The 17,815-nt window shown below is 43.4% G+C and overlaps 1 long non-coding RNA gene across 1 annotated transcript; it reads left to right on the forward strand.

The window, feature by feature from the left end:
• The first annotated feature begins 133 nt into the window (after window positions 1-133).
• LOC123940547 lies at window positions 134-17,379 on the forward strand. Its single transcript, XR_006818082.1, has 3 exons — window positions 134-280; window positions 3,367-3,670; window positions 16,779-17,379. It is a non-coding gene; the product is annotated as an uncharacterized LOC123940547 (long non-coding RNA).
• The last annotated feature ends 436 nt before the right edge of the window (window positions 17,380-17,815 follow it).

The following is a 17,815-nucleotide window of genomic DNA, read 5'->3' on the forward strand; positions in this document are numbered from 1 at the left end:
GATTTCGGATCGACTCCCCCGCCTTCCTTTTTCCGGTGCAGGGGCGGGCCTTAGAACCAACTGAAGATCTGTCACTCTTCGCCCCGCCCCTGCCGGGCGTGAGGGGCGGGACGAGGCCAGCCGCACCCCTTCCGTAAAGACGCTCTTAACGCCGGAAATGCCCCCTCTCCCTGGTTTACTGAGTGGGGAGGAGGGGAGAAGAAAACGGCTCTCTCCCGGCATGCCTCGCGGTGGTGGGAGGCGCCGTGGTTGCGGCGCGGGCCCTGCCTGTGCCAGAGAGGTGAGGCTCCCGTCAGACTGGGCGGCGCATAGGCGCTGCGCTAAGGAGTGAGCATTAAGGTCGTGATAGCTTGGGAGTGCGTTCCCGCCCCAGTTTCCTTCCTCTCGTCGTCTCTCGTCCTCCCCCGGTCTCTCCCGGGGGTTCTGAGGACCGGCGTCCTCGGCTCTGCGGTGCTGCCTTCCCTCCCTGCGGCCCCGCGCTCCGCCTCTGCCGCCGGGCCGAGAGCCAAGATCTCAGGGAAGCGCCGGATGGACTCGCCCGGCTCCGAGCCGCGGCGCTGGATGCCCGGGAGCCCGGCCGCGCGCGACCGCGGGGGCTTGTGGGTACTCCCCCGGCGCGCGCCCTGCAACGTGCTGAATATTTATGGCGGTGCGCAGAGCGCTGGAAGGCGCGGCCCGGAGGCCCTCGTCCCGGCGGCGCGTGGACCGACCGGACCTGCCGGGTCTCCTTTTTATTCCCGGCCAGAGCGGTCTGAACCAGACACGAGACATAGATTGGTTTGGGGGCAGAGGTGCCTCCAGGCAGGGCAGCAGTACAGAGTTAGGCAACACACTGCTTTGACTGAAATAAAATTCCCTGTTAGGTGTTTTAAGCCAGGACTTTTCCAGTAAGCCCAGAGGTAACATTTCGTTATTTTGGTAACTGGCAGTGCGGTGGAGAAGTCCTTTTTGTTTTTAAATTCCTTGGTTCTGATGTCCGTGTTTTCAAGTGCATCACGTTTAAGATTACATTAGAAATTTTCAGTAAAACAATTTCATGAGTCAGTATCACCGGCGCCTCCCTCTTGAGAATTAAAGGCATTTTATAGGACGACAGGGTTGGTGCTGTAGTTACGATTGAATCCCTCTCCGCTAGATTCACCCATCATTTCGAACTGGTAAAATACCAATCTCTGTAGACAGTGCAGGGAAGCAGGAAAAGAAGCAAGGATCTCCGTTCTAGACTTGTTGGCTCAGCAAACCTGCTTTATACTTAGTTTACAACAGAACATGTCTTGCTCCTGGAGGTCAGGTATGCCATGTTTTACTCATCTTCGTAGGTTGCACACTCTCTTTATGGAATGCTAGTGCAGGGCAAAGAGCTTTTGTTCCAGCAATTACCAGTGTAATCCGTTTTTGAGCCCTCTCTGTGTGATGGCTTCCAAACGGGAAACAGTCCAGTTTTCTCCAATCAGTGCTCTTTAGAATCTTTCCCATCCCTTAGCCACACCTTAGGCCATATCCCTAACTTTCTGGTCAATTTCAGTTAGTAAAAATCAGACCATGTCAAAGTGCCAATCTCATGACTTGAGTGGGACGCCAGATCCTTAGTGGAGGTTGGAAGGTGCGAGCCATGGCCCTGGCTCTTGAACGCTTCTTCAACGTCCTCTTCAGGCCTGGCTTCTGTGTTGAGGCAAGCAGTTGGGTAACAGCATCTGCCCAAAGTTCTCTCTTGATTGGTTCCCGCTTACATGGATAACTGGCCCTTGCTGGAAACTTTCAGGGGACACTTATGAGGAAGTCTTGTGAGCATTTCCCTTCCATACATTTCCATGGGAGGTTGATCTCCAGCCTGACCTTTTCCATCACCCCGCTGCCCGCACCCACTAGTGCACTCAGCCTTTGGTGAGGGTTCAGCAAGACCTCTCAAGACAGTCTATCTTCCACAGAGTCCACGTGACTCATAAGAAATACACATCCTTAACCCCACATAAGGGCTGGACTGGAAGCTGACCGAAGGCCTCTCCTCTCCACCCTGCTGCCTTCAGTTTTCTTGCTCCCTCCTAAAGTGCAGACAGGAATAACTCAGCGAGAATGCTGACTAGACAGATTCGCAAGGAGGGAATGGAAGACCAGCCTTGCCTTCCAGGAGGCCCAACCGATACCAAGGAGAGATTACCTTGCAGCCTCCCTCTCTACATCACTTCCCAGGAGAAACACTGCACTCTCTACAAGGCCACCTGCCTCCTTTCATTCTTTCCTCTCCCTCCCTATATAGGATGAGATGGAGAGGATTGGGGAAGTATTCAGTGGAAGCAGGGGTTAATCCTGGGGGAGTGTCCAGCTCCAATTGTAGGAATCTTTTGCTAGAAGGTAGGACACTATGCTTGTTTCAGCTGGGAGCCTAAATCCCATTTCAGGACAGTAGGAGAGGTCCGACTAAACATCTTTCAGTGGAGGCTGTGATGCTCTGCTCAGACCTTTCGGGACTGAGGGACAAGTTCCCTAGCTGCTGAGAGTTTTGCTCTCAAGAGCGTCAGCTCAGCCACTCTTCACAACTTGTCCTTAGGTAAAGATAACTGCTTTGCCCAAAGTCATGGTCTTTTGGTTGGGTGAGGGGAGGTTTGGGGGGCAGCCCACATCTAATGACTAGTCTATTTAGGATATAAAGACCTCTTCTAGTTTGGAACAACTCTGAAGGACAGCTCCCTATATTAGTTATCTACTGCTGTGTAAAAAATTACCTTCAACAATTAATAGTTTAACACAACAGACATGTTTCATCTCATAGTATCTGTGAGTCAGGAAATCAGGGGCACCTTCCCTGGGCAGTTTTGGATCAAAGGCTCAGGTGGTCACAGCCAACATGTTAGACAAGGCCACAGTCATCCAAGGCTGGATTGGGCTGGAGAGCCAACTTCCAAGATGGCGCCCTTACATCTCACAACTGAGGGGTGGAGCCCTCAGTTCCTCACCACTGGAGACTGCCCAGAGGCTGCATGAGAGTCTTCACAGCATGGCACTCTGCTCCCAGTGGCTGGGGAGCCTTGGCTGTGATTGCATCACAATTAAACTTCTTCCTTTGCCCAACCCAGTCCTGCTTGCTTCACCTCCACCCCTAAACCTGTTGATCTCGAGTGCACCCCCTAATATATTTCCTGCACATTAATCTCCATCTCAGGGCCTGCCCCCTCGCAGCCCAGCCTTTACCAATCCTGTCACACCAGCTTCCTGACTTAACTCCTCTGAGCCTCTGTAAAATGATCTCAGTACCTTCATTATGAAGTTGACAGAATTCATAATGACTCACATATATGTTAAGTACTTGCAGTGGGCCAGGCACTGTTGTAAGCACCTTAAATATTTTAATTTGTTCTATCCTTACAGGGACAATTACAGTTCGCTCACCTTACAAAAGGGAAAAAAACTGAGGCCCAGAAGGATGAACAGACTCGCCCAAAGCCATGTAGCGACTAAATGGCAGCCACTCATTTGGATCCAGGACTCCCATGTGCCATCACCAATCACCATGCTCCATCTGTGCACGTGACAAATGTCTGGGCAGTGCAAGGGGACACAGCGTCTTAATGAAAAGCCCGGGCAAAGGACTGCCAATCAAATGTGAAAATCAAGCAGGAGTGCAACTTACAGGCAAAGGCGATTTTGCAGAAACCGATAGTGAAGATACACGGTAAGAGCCATAGGGGAGTGCTATGGTGTATTAGCTTACTGGGGCCGCCGTCACAAAGTAGTGCAGATGAGCAGCTCAGAGCAACAGACATGGTTCTCTCGCTTGGTTCTGGAGACTGAGGTCTGGAAACAAGGCGTCAGCAGGGTCAGTTCCTTTCAAGAGCTGCGAGGGAAAGTCCTGCTCCTTCCTTCTCTTCTTGGCTTGCATATGGGGTCTCTTCTGCACTCTTCTCTTTGCCTTTTATGTGTCTTCATCTTCACATCACTTTCTCCCTGCGTCAGCATCTCTCTCCAAGTGCTCCCTTTTTGTAAGGACACACTCATCTGGGAGTAGGGCTCGCTGTAATGACCTCGTTTTGACTCGATTGCCTCTGTAAAGACCCTGTTTCCAATGACAGTCACGTTGTGAGGTACTGGGGGTTTTCACATTTGATTGGCAATTACTAAATCAATTGAACCTGTAATGTATAACAATATATATACAGCGAAAATAAATAAATAGATAAATGGACAGTTAGTAGATACAGTTAGTAGAAGATTTTATTTAATTTTTTAAAAGATTTTATTTATATGACAGAGAGAGAGCTCACAAGTAGGCAGAGAGGCAGGCAGAGAGAGAGGAGGAAGCAGGCTCCCTGCTGAGCAGAGAGCCTGATTGGGGGTGGGGGCTCAGTCCCAGGACCATGAGATCATGACCTGAGCCAAAGGCAGAGGCTTAACCCACTGAGCCACCCAGCAGAGGCTTAACCCATTGAGCCACCCAGGCGCCCCATTAGTAGAAGATCTTAACACAACTCACCCTGTCAGAGATAGAGTAGATAAACAATAAAGGGATAGAGGATTTTAACAAAGTAAGAAGTACAATTAAATATAATGGAATCACAGGGGATTCACATTTTCAAGTATCTGTATGCATTTATAAGCATCGATTATATACTATGCCACAAAGAAAATCTCATATTCAGTTAACTAAGTATGGTCCAGATCCTTTAACCACCCCAGTTTTAACTATTTCAAAATTTAGACAAATTCCCCCAAATATATTAGGTCAAAGAGCAAATAAAAATATAGTAACCAATTAAAAATAAGAAAGTGTGAATGCTTCACGCCAAAGCCTGTGGGAAACACCAAAGAAAGAAACCTCCGAAAAAGTATTAGAAAATACTTTAAATATTTGGCCACAGTGAAATGACATGATATGTGGAATTTTATTTTAAATTAACTCCAGGGGTAAGGGAAGAAAAAAAGGAGAGAGGAGGTATGGTTGGGGCAGGGCCATAGGTGAGACATGTTGATAATTACTGAAGCTGAGTGATAGGGACATGAAGCTTTATTATACGATTCTCTGTGCTTTTCTGTACATTTGAATTCCATGGTAGAAGCAGACAATATTGTTGAAATATTAGCCAAGGTATTTTTTTAATCCCTTGTAATTTCTAGTAGGCTCCCCGCTGCCCCCAACTCCCCTTCCATCAAATTAAGACCCAGGTCACGAAATGTTTGATAAAGAGCACTTTGCCAAAGACACGCTCTGTGTCTGATCTAGAAGAAAAGGCACAAAAAGAGAACAGAACGAAGGACATCTTGGGGCAGGGTCTGGCTGCCTGCCCGTCATCTGGAGTTGCCATCCCAGCTGAGGATGGGAATGGGCCGGGTTAGAGAAAAGGACAGAAAAAAGCAGAGAGTCTGAGGGAAAGAGCCCAGGATTAGAAGACCCTGCAAGAGTGAGTTGCAGGCTGAGTCAGCACTGGCTTATTCTAAGAACCCCCCAGACGGTTCTTAGCGTGGTGTTGCCTATGCCGGGATGGGACGGCAAACTACTCCTGCTGGGATACTGGCCAAGATGTATGGCATTTTTGAACCATACACCTCTTCCCGTGCGGGATAGAGTGTTTCAGGGAGAAAGCAAGAAGGAGACTGTGGGTGGGTGAAGAGAATGTAATACACTATCGACTGAGTTCCAACTAAATAGTAACATTCACTTTTTTCCCACACCCTCAGCAGAAATGGTTGCTGGAAAGCTATATTGGGTTAATCTACAGAGAAATGAAGACTGTTACTTTTTTGACCGTTTATGTGTTATGCCTGCAAATTTTAAAACAGCTACGTATACAACAATTAATAGGCATTTCTATTTAATAGCAGTAACCATTTGGAGAATAAAATGAAAATAAGGATTGCATGTTCAATAGCAATAAAAATATAAAATACTCAGAGTAATTTGAATGTAATATATGATTGAGGTACATGAATAAAACTATAAGGCTGAATTAAGAAATACAAAATATGAAAAATGGAGAAAGGTACAGTATTTCTGAAGAGGAAATCTAAATTTTTTAAATGTCCAGTCTTATAAAATTAATTTTTAGGCTTAACTAATTCCTCTCAATATAATTTTTAATGAGTAAACTTAATGAAAATTTTCTTAAAAAATAATGGAATTAATGTATCTTTTTAAAAAGTTAATTGTAGGGAAAAGAGCTTTACTAGGCATAAAACATAGTAAAGCTAAAAGAGAACAGCATCATTTTGGCATAAGATCAATTGGACAGAGAAGCTCAGAACAGATTCCAATTTGTTAGTATATGAGATTTTAATATATGGTAAAAGATATCATAAATCTGTAGAGAACAGAGGAGGAAAAACATTGGTAATATATACCAAAGCCTGTAAAATGTTTATATTTGTCGACCCAGTAATTTATCTCAAGAAAATAATCCTAAACTTAGAAAAGAAAAAAAAAAAAGTCTTTAAACTCCATGACATTTACAGCCAATTATTAATACTAAAAAAGTAGAAACAACCTAATTGACAAAATGGGCATGGTTTGGTAAACTATAACTCCAATTCAATGAGATATTATCTGTCACTAAAAACATGACTATACTGAAAGAAATACAATAAATTATAAATTGATGGAGTAGAAGACTCATTATTTTTAAGATGTCCATTCTTCCACCCAGTGCAATCCCATTCAACAATCCCAGCAGCCTGTTGTTAAAAATGGGCAAACTAATTAAAAAATGTATATGATAATGCAAATCAACTAGAACAGCAAGTATAATTTTGAAAAAGAAGAACAAATTTGGAGGATTTATACTGCCTGACTTTAAGACCTAATATAAAATAATGGTCAAAAAAAATTAAAAATAAAATCAATGGTCAAGCCTTAAAGATCAACAAATACATCAATGGAATGGAGTAGGAAGCCCAGAAATAAACTCAATAAATATGTAGTCAACAAAATCTTGTGAGTTTTAACAAAAGTGCCAAGGTAATTTTGATGGGGAAAGGGAAACCTTTTCAACACATGGAACAACTAGATATTTGCAAAATGATGAAAAATTGGTTTGAAAAAAAATTAACCTCAGTCCTTACCTCACACCATATACAAAAATTAACTTGGAATAGATCATAGACTTAAGTGTTAAAAGGTTAAATTTTCTGAAAGAACACAGGAGATGATCTTCCTGACATTAGGGTAGACAAAAAAAAGTCTTAGACTAAACATAAAAATCCTGAATTATGAAAGAAAAAATGGTAAATTATACTTCAGCTGTTCCAGATACACCACTAAGAAAACCAAAAGGCAAGCAACACATCGGGAGAAAATATTAGCAGTACACATATCTGACTAATATATAAGAATATATTTAAAAACCTTTTGAAACCCAATGAGACAAACAGCCTAATTAATAAATGGCTCAGCATGTTCACTTCCAGTGCTTGCCCGAGAGAGTGAAAACATATGTCCGCACAGACTTTCACTTGCACGTTCATAGAAGCATTTTTGTGATTGAGGAAAACCTGGAAACAACCCAAATGTTCACCAATGGTGAACGGATAAACAATCTGTAGTCACACCCATACAGTAAAGCACTACTTGTCCATCCAAAGAAGCAAGCTACTGATACACACAACAGCATGGATGGGTCCCCAAGACACACTGAGCAGAAGAAGACAGCCACAAATGATGAGCCACAAATGATATACTTAGTGTAGGTTCCAAGTAGGCAGAACTTATAAATCATAATGTACACCAGATGAATGGGTGTCTGAGAGGTGGCAATGGGGAGGGGGTGGCTGTGGTGGTGCAGACTGCAGAGGGTCAGGAGGGTACATTTAAGGGGATAGAAAAATCCATGTCTTGATTAGGGAGGTACTTACACAGGTATTCTATGTGTTAAAACTCATTAAAAAAATATGCATATATATATACACATATATGTATATATATATATGGTTTTTAAACTATGTATATGTATGTGTGTGTGGTTTTAAAACTGTGTATATATACACACACACACTGGATGTATTTAATTTTCTTGTTTTTACAAAATATTTTATTTTGGGGGTGCCTGGGTGGCTTAGTGGGTTAAAGCCTCTGCCTTTGGCATGCAGGCTCTCTGCTCAGCGGGGAGCCTGCTTCCCCCCCTCTCTCTCTGCCTGCTTCTCTGCCTACTTGTGATCTCTCTCTCTCTGTCAAATAAATAAAATCTTTAAAAAATATATTTTATTTATTTGAGAGAGAGCAGGGCAGAGGGGCAAAGGGAAAGAGTCTCAAGCAGATTCCGAGCTGAGCTCGAAGTCCAATGCGGACTGAGATCATGGCCTGAGCTGAAACCAAGAGTTAGATGCTTAACCAACTGAGCCACCCAGACGCCATGGCTCTGTTTTGTTTTATATAAGTTATACTTTTATATAAATTATACTTCTATAAGTTGACTTCAAAACTAAATCGTATAGTTATGAAGATCATATCCTAACATTAGAAAATGATTGTGTTAAAATCAAAGATTAAAAGGAATACAGAATTTTATCTGTATGATTACTGCTATGAAAAACAGGCAAACAAAAATCAAACAAAACACGTGCAACGTAAGTCTCTGACTTAAACAAAAAGCACAGAAAATCTAGCAGAAAGACAAATGCCCCGGACTATCAACGGTGCCTGTACTGCGGTATTTAGGACATGGGTACCTTTTGTTTTTCTTTGCTCTTCTCACAAATATGCATGATTTCAAAATTATTTGCCATCAGATTTAAAGTATTTATTGTTAAGGTTAAGAGCGCCCAGCTGGCTCAGTTAGTGGAGTGAGAGACTCTTGATTTCAGGGTTGTGAGTTCGAGCACCATGCTGGGCATAGAGATTACTTTAAAAAATAAAACAAAATCTTTGAAGTATTTACTATTAATGTTAAATATATACATATATATATGTCATTAAAGTTTAAGAGAGGAAGGAGGAATTCATTGATAAGGGCAGAGTCAGCATTCTTCCAACTGCCAAGAGTCAGAAACCAATTTAAATGATCTGAAACAAACCATGGATGTTATTGGCTCTCCTAACTGAAGTCGTGGATGGAGTTGTTTTCATTTACATACAAGATTAATTTACTCATTGCTGGATGTTCTTCCTTACGAGAGATCCTCACCATTTATAGGGGAGACATTTTAAATTTCTCTCCTATTAATAGGCAAATCAACGAATACTACATGATAAGCACTTGCAGCGTTAAAAAGGCAGTGCGGGTAGAGAAACTTGTTAAAACCACTTATTTTATCTCTGACATTGATTTCATTTTCATAGCCTTGCAATAATTCAGCTTCGGTAAAGTGAAGATGTGGTACCACGCGGGGTCTTTTCCTGGGTTGTGTCGTTGGCTTCTGTTCATCTGCAGTGACGTGGGGTGTCATTTCCCACAGAGACACTGCCCATTGCACCAGCTGTAAACTTCCTACAGCAAAGCCACCGTGGGCCACGGTGCCCTGAGAGTTTGTGTACTGGAGTCACCCAAAACTCTAAAGTATAAACCCACTTAAAAAGAAAAAAAGTTTTGGTTTTTTTTTTAAATAATAAATGTAGCCAGAACTTATGCAAAACAAGCCCCCCAGAATGTGTACTTTGGAGTAAAGCTAATAACCCTGGAAAGAGTAGAACAAGATGATGTCATGGAGGAAATCACAGAAATTGACTTGGTTTCCTGCCATTGCTCATGAAGGTCTAGGGCACATCAGGGATGGGGCTCACTACGGTTTAGACATGATGGTGGCCCCCTTCCCATGCTGTCTCCATTATCAGCTGCAGGAGTGTCCTACTGGATTTTCCTGGAATCCCACGAGGGCTGGGGTGGTCAGGAGGGATCAGGTGCTACCACAGCCCGGGAGGGAAGTTCCACAATTTGGTTCACCCTCTCTGACCCCGACTGAGCAGGACAATGGCTGCACCCTCCAGTCCTCTGTTCCATTTCAGTTATGGACCCCTTGATTTAGCTGCTCAGTTATCACAGGGCTCTTCTTGGTTTACCTGGGCAGTATCTATATTAATCTTTAATATACACCTAATCTGAAAATAGGTAAGGATCGAGAATCAGGGAAATACTGGATAATTCTATAGAACTCCACCTTTAAATTCCAGTTATAAATCCATATGATCATGACATTAGCATAAAGGACTAAGGATATAGTTTCAGGAATATTTGTAGTCTGCTGCTTTGGGGGTATCTACTAAACTGAACATGCATGTTTCCCAGGGACCTTGGGGGCATCTATGACTTGAAACTCATACTCAAATAAGAGAGATTGGTGGATGGATAGGCCTGTGATAAAACAAACATAGCCAAGCATTAATTCTAGAATCTAGGTGTTTGATATATGTCTGTTCACCCTATAATTTTTTTGACTGCATTCTGTGTTTGAAAATTTTAAAATAAAAGTTGGGGTAAACATGGAAATAGAAATACAGAATTTACATGGAAAATGTATCATTCATTCATTTGACCAGTTGTCCCACATCCATTTATGGGTGCCAAGTATACATCATGCTAAATCTCGAGGACTTACTGGGGAACAGCAGACAAGATTTTTCCCTTCCTGTAGTGTACAGCCTAGAAGGGAAAAGAGGAATTGAAGAAGTAATTCCAGCAGCATGAAGAGTCATTATTCTAGGGCCTCTAATGATCTTGTAAGATTTACCACCTCTGTAAAGACCCTATCTCCAAATAAGGTCACATTCTGAGCTCCTGGAATTAGGACTCTACCCAATTTTTTTTGCAGAGACACAATTCAAACTACAACATTAGAGGATCAGCTTTGCATTCTAGAAAGATCCTTCTGGCTGTAATGTGCAAAATGTATTGAAGAGTAGCATCTCACCAAACATCTCAGTTTTGTAGAAATCTTTGTAGAAATCTTAGCAAGAGACAATAGTGACTGGACGATAATTGTGGCAATCAGGTAGGAAGAAAGAAGTGGGCCAAGAGAGGACATCTCAGGGCCTGTCCCTGATGTGATTTGATTAGTAGGAGGTGTGGGTTAGGAGAGCAAGAGGGCTTATACCTGTAGATGAGAGGGCAGGATCCCCAATGGGGTCTCACCCAAAGCCCATTCCCAAGAGGTATGCCAGTGTAGCCTTCATGAATCTTATGGGAAACTCAGGGAAGCATCCCCATCTCCTGCTTCTCCATCCATCCCCTGGTGCCTTACTTCTACTCTGAGATGCACCTCCTCCAGCCACCACACCCTCATCCGTAAGAACTCAGATTACCCACTTACTGGTAATTGGTAGATCACTCAGTACACTCAAAGTTCTGGAGGAAAAGCTCTTTTATTTACTTCTGAAATCATCGAACTTCCATTTTATGTTCTTCTCTCCTGGAAGGTATTTATATGAATGTTTCCCTCCCTCCCTTCCTTCCTTCCTTCCTTCCTTCCTTCCTTCCTTCCTTCTTTCCTTCCTTCCTTCGGGAACATTGGTCTCAGGGCTACAAAGAGAACTTGCTACATTACTCCAAAGATCAGCATGAGACTAGTAGCTGTTAGGTAAAATCCATCTGCTTCTGGAATTTAGCACACTCGCATGTGAATTAAATTCATTTTCCACCCAAAATGTACATACAATTTTAGAAAGTTAGAAACACTGGAGGGACTACTGGCTGTCCCCCAAAAGAGATCCTCCTTTTCTCTTGTAGTAGTAGAAACCCCAATTTCTAAAAAGATTTTATTTATTTTAGAGAGGTGGAGGGAGGAGCGGCAAAAGGTGAGGGAGAGAGAGAGAATCTCAAGCAGACTCTTCACTGAGCACAGAGCCCGATGCAGGGCTCGACCTCATGATCCTGAGATCATGATCTGAGCTGAAACCAAGAGTCAGATGTTTAACCGACTGAGCTACCACGTGCCTGAGCCCCCCACTTTTTTTAAGCTGGCCATGGGTCTGTCCAGAATAATGTCTACACTTCTCAGTCACACTTATCACTAGGCGTGGCCATATGACCAAGTTTGGGCCAAAAGGATGTTCATGGAAGCCAAGAGTGCAACTCTCAAGAAGTATGTTTGAAAAGAGGTTGCAAGTCCTTTTTTCCCCCTTGCTTATCCTGCTGGTTAGAATTGGATGCGCTGACTACAGTCTGAGGGGTCCTCCTGGATCATGCGGTGGAGGCTGCCTCCTGAGGATGAAGCAGGACAAGGCAAAAGCAGCCTGAGCTCCTCATGATCGTTGCCTCCCCCATACTGATAATGACGGCCTCCATTCATCTGAGAGGAAAATAAACTTCTTCCTTGTTGTAGTAGATAGAATAGTACTCCTTCCCTACTTCCCCCCAAAAGGGAAGTCCACATCCTAATCCCTGGAAACTGTGAATATGTTATCTTACAAATGGGATGTTGCAGTTGAGTTGAGAACATTGAGAGAGGAGATGATCTGGGAGGCCCCATGTCAACAAAAGGGGGCTTGTAAGAAGGAGGTAGGAATGTCAGAGATGGAGATAATAGCAGCTAAGTTTAGAGGGTTTCACCTTGAAAACAGAAAGAAGGGACATAATAAACCAAGGAGCATGAGTGACCTTGAGGAACTGGAAAAGTCAAGGAAACAGATTCTCCCCTAGTTGCTCCAGAAGGAACCAGATTTGCAGGTCCTTGACTTTAGTTCCAGAAATCTCATTTCTGATGTTGGACTTCTAAAACTATAAGAGAATAAACGTGCATTGTTTTAAGCCACTAAGTTCGTGGGAATTTGTTAGAGTAACAAAAGGAAACTAACCTGCTTCAGTGACTATTATTTTGTGACTTCTGATGCCTGCAGCTGACTCCAGTCCTAACAGAACCGAAGATGGTGCACTGATCAAGTAGTTGAATGCCAAGGACTCCATAGGCTGGTAGGAAAAATGATGACCTTTAGGACGTGGCCATGAGACATTGGGTAGCACGTTCCCATTGCTACCTTAGAAGGTGTACTGTCTACTGACGAAGGCAGAGCGTCCAGAAAAAATGGTTGGAAAATTTCAGAATCTGGAGCACATTCAGCTGCTTCCTGCCACTTCCTGAAAAGTCCAAAAGAGAGGTGAGCTTGGGGGGAGAAGCCGGGCAGCCTGGAAACAGAATGAAGAATTTGTTCTGCCAAGGAAGCCCTTTCTGTCTGGAGTCTCCAATGTAATTTGACTCATAACCTGATCATTTGGAGTCTTGCTGAATCAAAAAACCCAAGCTCCTACACTCCATGCAAAGGCAGCCTGGGTAGGCAGTTTTACTGGGCCCCCGTGGTTTCACAAAGCTTCCTGTCTCAGTTTTTCTGTCTGTAGACGGTGAGAGCCAGTCAAGAGGCAAACATCAGTGTATGGGCGTTGTCTTCCTGTCTGAGGGCAGTGGTCATTAGATTGAAGACAATCAGGTAGGAGAGCAGAGCAAATAATTTTTTAGGGTAAGACTGTCTCAAATATTTTACCTCCAAAGTACCGCTGAATTCAGGCTTCACTGGGAATCCTGTTTTCTTAGGGTTTGCTAAATCTGGCAATCCTAAAGAGAAATAGACCAGGAACGAGCATATCAGAAACCCAGAGGTTTGTGAAGATATTAATCATATTGATAAGAAAACTGCAAACTAGCTCCAAATTGCAGGGGACTGACCAGTCCCTAAAGTAACTCCCAGGACCCTGTATCTGTTCAGTTCCCAGGCAGCAAATACTCTCTAATGCTCACTTCTGATGGGGCTTTTAAAGATGAGGGACAACGAAGTCCTCCTTGAGGGCAGGGTCAGGAGGATACTGGGCAAGAAGAATTGTTCCAGAGCCAGAGGTATTCACATGGGTAATTCACATTACTCTGTTGCCGGAGAAGGGGGTCCTCACCATTCCTGTTCCCATAGGATTTGATCACTGCTGTGGGCCAAGGACAGCTGGTGTTCTTCTTGACTCCCCTTTCCAAATGGGGGGTTTTGCTCTAAATATTTTTCCTACTGAACCTTTGTATATTGCTCATTTTGAAGCAGAACTTTTCTTTAGGGGCCTGGGTTTCCAAACCATAAGGAGCCCCTCCGCACTGATGAATAACTCTGGACACCATCCACGAAGCAGGCTTTGGAACTGAAGGGTGTGCTTGAATGGGACTTTGAGGTTGTTGCTTTTGCAAAAGGGATGAATCAGTACTACATATTGGAAGGTAGGTACATAGATATTCACGTGGTTGAAAGGGCAAGTTCGATTTTGTGATGGCTTGCGTTTCTCTTCCAACGTTCTCCCCTTCCTTGATAGCAGATGTCTTTTGTTGCCGTATGTTGGGATGTCCTGACTGAATTACAAGCTTATTCAGACACTAGAACCTTTCTTTTCAGGTCAGACAGTGAGGCCTGGCACGCATAGAGCCTCTGGCCGGAAGCAGGCCAGCCCTTTCCTTCCATTGTGCCTTGACCAGGGAATGGTTGGGAAGCTATGCAGGTAGCATAAATACAGTCCACGTCAAACCACTCTCACTTCTGAGACCAATTCCGAGGTTGTGGGATTCCCCAAACAATCCTCAGTTTAGTCATTCACTGGAGAGTCTCACAGAACTCATTAAAAGCTGTTATACTCGTAGTTACAGTTAATTAAAACAAAAGGATACGGATTAAAGTCAGCCAAGGGTAGAAGTACAGAGGGCAGAGTCCAGGAAAGTATCCAAAGTGGAGCTTCCGTTGTCCTCTTCCCGTGGAGTCATGGGCAGTGTACTCTCTTGGCATCAATGAATGGCAACGTACATGGAGTGCTGCCAACCAGGAAAGCCCGTCCAAGCTCTGAGACCAGAGTTCATAAGTCCTGCTGGTTTCCCATATATTGATTCTCAGTCCCGAGCCCTCCTTGAAGCTGTACTTCTACCTCATGACCCAAAGACCCCACCCTACGTGACCTTAAATCACATGGACTTGCTGACACGGCAGCCTCCAGTCTAGACACTCCAGTGGAGCTTGACACCCTATCGGAAGTGGAAGGCAAGGGCCAGAATGCTCTCGGGGCAGGGTTAAAAGCCTTTGGCACACAGAGGTACTCTTCTGCAACAATAGAACCCGAATTTTTAACTGAGCACAAAGTACCCAGAATCAAGAAACCCGACCTCCACCAGAATCCCAACCTCCCATGCATCTGGTTGTGACCATGTGACTTAATGCTAGGCAGTGGGATGTGAGAGTTGGTATTTGCCACTTCCAGGAAGTATCCATAAATGGAGGAGCTTGTTCTCTTCCCCCTTCTTTCAGTTTGCTGCCTAGATGGGACTTGAAGAGCTGTCTTGGCCCATAAGGTGAAGCTTCACATCGAGGACATGACCAACCAGGTAGAAGGAACCTGGGCTCCTATTGGTTGGGGCACCTTTCACACAACTGTTTAGAGAAAACATCTGAATCATCTTTAAGCTTCTGGACTTTGGGTTTTCTGTCATTTGCAGCAGGACCTAATTTGCTTGAAACTTACCCCCCTCCCTTTTTTTTTTTTTTAACTTACTTTTATATTGTTTACATCTAGCTTTGTAAAACTCTATGCCCACTCGTTACCATCTAAATCACCTGCGTGCTATCTATCAGATCCTTCCTGGTCATTGCCTCTCTGTGTCTGGGCGAGCTCCTGCCTCCCCGCAGTTCTGACCTTTCATCCCAAGCCTGTATCACAGGCAGGCACTTTATTTTCCATTTTCAGCTGAGGACAGAAAGGAACTGTTTTCTGATGACAGGATCATCACACTTCCCATGACTTAACGAAATTGGAGATTTGACTTAACACCTAAACTTTACCTAAATTTTGAGGTTGATTTTCTTGATATGCCTTTTTAAAATTGAAGAACAGGTTATTTGTTTCATGAGAATGAAGACTTACAGATCTTCCTAAGACCTGATATTTGAATTTTATCAAAATGTACCAGCGTTCCCTATGCCCAGTTGCTTCACATCATGTTTCCAGAAAGCAGGAAAAACACCGAATCTTCAATTTTTATGTTTTTGTTCTGTCGTTCTTTGTTATGAAGAACATCCTTTGTTCTTCAGAAGACTGTATCACAGCTTTTTCAGATAACCGAGAAATAATCATTAAAACTTAAAAGATGAACAAATACTACCTTTTACATTATAAAAACAGGGACTTTATCCTTTTTATTTAAGAATGTGGGACATTGGGATGCGGGTGTCATATGACCTCTGTCACCATCTTCATGGTGTATCAGTCTTGGAATTGGAGGTCGGAGGAGGACAGGAGAAATAACACTGAAACTCCAAAGTCTCACTTCTAATTTGCCTACGTTAATGATTTGATTTCTCATTTTCGTGGTAGAAAGGGTATGTGTGTGTATGTGATATATATACCTATATAACACAAAAGTTTGGGATACCCGGGTGGCACAGTCAGTTACGAATCTGACTTGATTTCAGCTCAGCTCCTGATCTCAGAACTATGGGATCGAGTCCCATGTGGGGCTCCGAGCTCAGTGCAGAGTCTGCTTAAGACTCTCCCTCTCTGCCCCTCCTCAAATAAATCAATCTTTAAAGGGGGTGGGGTCAATAAACCCAAACAAAAAACAAAAACAAAAAACACAAAAGTTAATTTTCTCATTACTACTTGGGCAAAAATCAATGTTTGAAACCTCAATTCATATCAGTAACATGTTTCTTAACTTTGCTCCATTATAAACCTAAGGAAAGAAAAAATGTGCACCACCTGCAGACTAGAAAAGTCATAATACCTTAGGAGGGTTACCTAACAGTAATTATTAGACAAGGGCTTGCCAGGGATTTGTTTCCTCAGTGAAAAAAGCCTCATGGAATTTTCTTGCTGAAAGGGACCTAAAAACTTATCACCACGAGTGCCCTCCTTTTCTAGATGAAACAACCAAGACCCCGGGGAAATCAACGTTGATGCCAAAGATCACCCTGCTGATTAACAGCAAAGCCAGAATCAGCACCCAGGTTGGGTCTGGCTCCCGGTCAGAGCCCCCTCGGAACCTGCCGTGTCCCCTTAATGACGGGTACAGAAGTTTGCTACCATCAAGGTTAAGATGAAAGATCTCATAAGCTGCAGATGTACCTTCGCAAAAACAGCTGGATCCACTTAACTCCTGCTCTTCTGATCAGAAAGAAACTTTTATTCAGGGGGAAGCAAAAGGCTTCTGTCTCCAGAGTAATTGAGAAACGATTTTTCTGCCAAACCCAGCCAAGAAAAGAACATGTAGGTTTCCAAAGTTCATCAGCAAACACAGATCACCTAAGAATAACACCCAGGTCCTGTTTCCTCCTAAGATGGTATGCGCTTGAAGAGGAAAATGACTCAACTTCCTATCTCCCACTGCACCTAGCCCATAGTTGCTGTTAAAATTTCTTTTTAATGAATGAAGTATATAAATCATTGCTTTATACCCTGGCATTGTGCCCTTTTCCAAAGAAGCACTTCATAAACATGTGTCTAATTTCCTGTGCTGTCAGAAATATTGTTTAATCATACTGTTAAAAATAAAGACCTCCAGGGCCCACTGAACTAAATTCTCCAAACCACTAGATACTCTTTCCTCTTTGGGCCACTCAGCTGTGCAGCCGGAAATGGATCGTGGGGGGGAGAGCGGTAGCTCTTCTGCAAATACCCCGGAATGTGGGCTATGTCAGAAAGTGTTTGGAGAATGCCTCCAAAGCTGAGAAAGTATTTCCAAAGCAATATACATGCAAAGATATCTGAACCAGAAGCTATGCACTCCAAAACAGATGCACTGAGCACATTCACAGAATATCACATCTTTATCACGTTTAGGAGCTGCAGCCCATTCCTGTGAACCCAAGAATTAAGGTGATTATAAAACATGCATGCCACAGACTGGTATGCTTGCAATAGATCATGTAGTTTTACATAGATCTTCCTATATAGTAAAA

This window comes from Meles meles, chromosome 4, assembly GCF_922984935.1.
Source record: "Meles meles chromosome 4, mMelMel3.1 paternal haplotype, whole genome shotgun sequence".
Lineage (NCBI taxonomy): Eukaryota > Metazoa > Chordata > Mammalia > Carnivora > Mustelidae > Meles > Meles meles.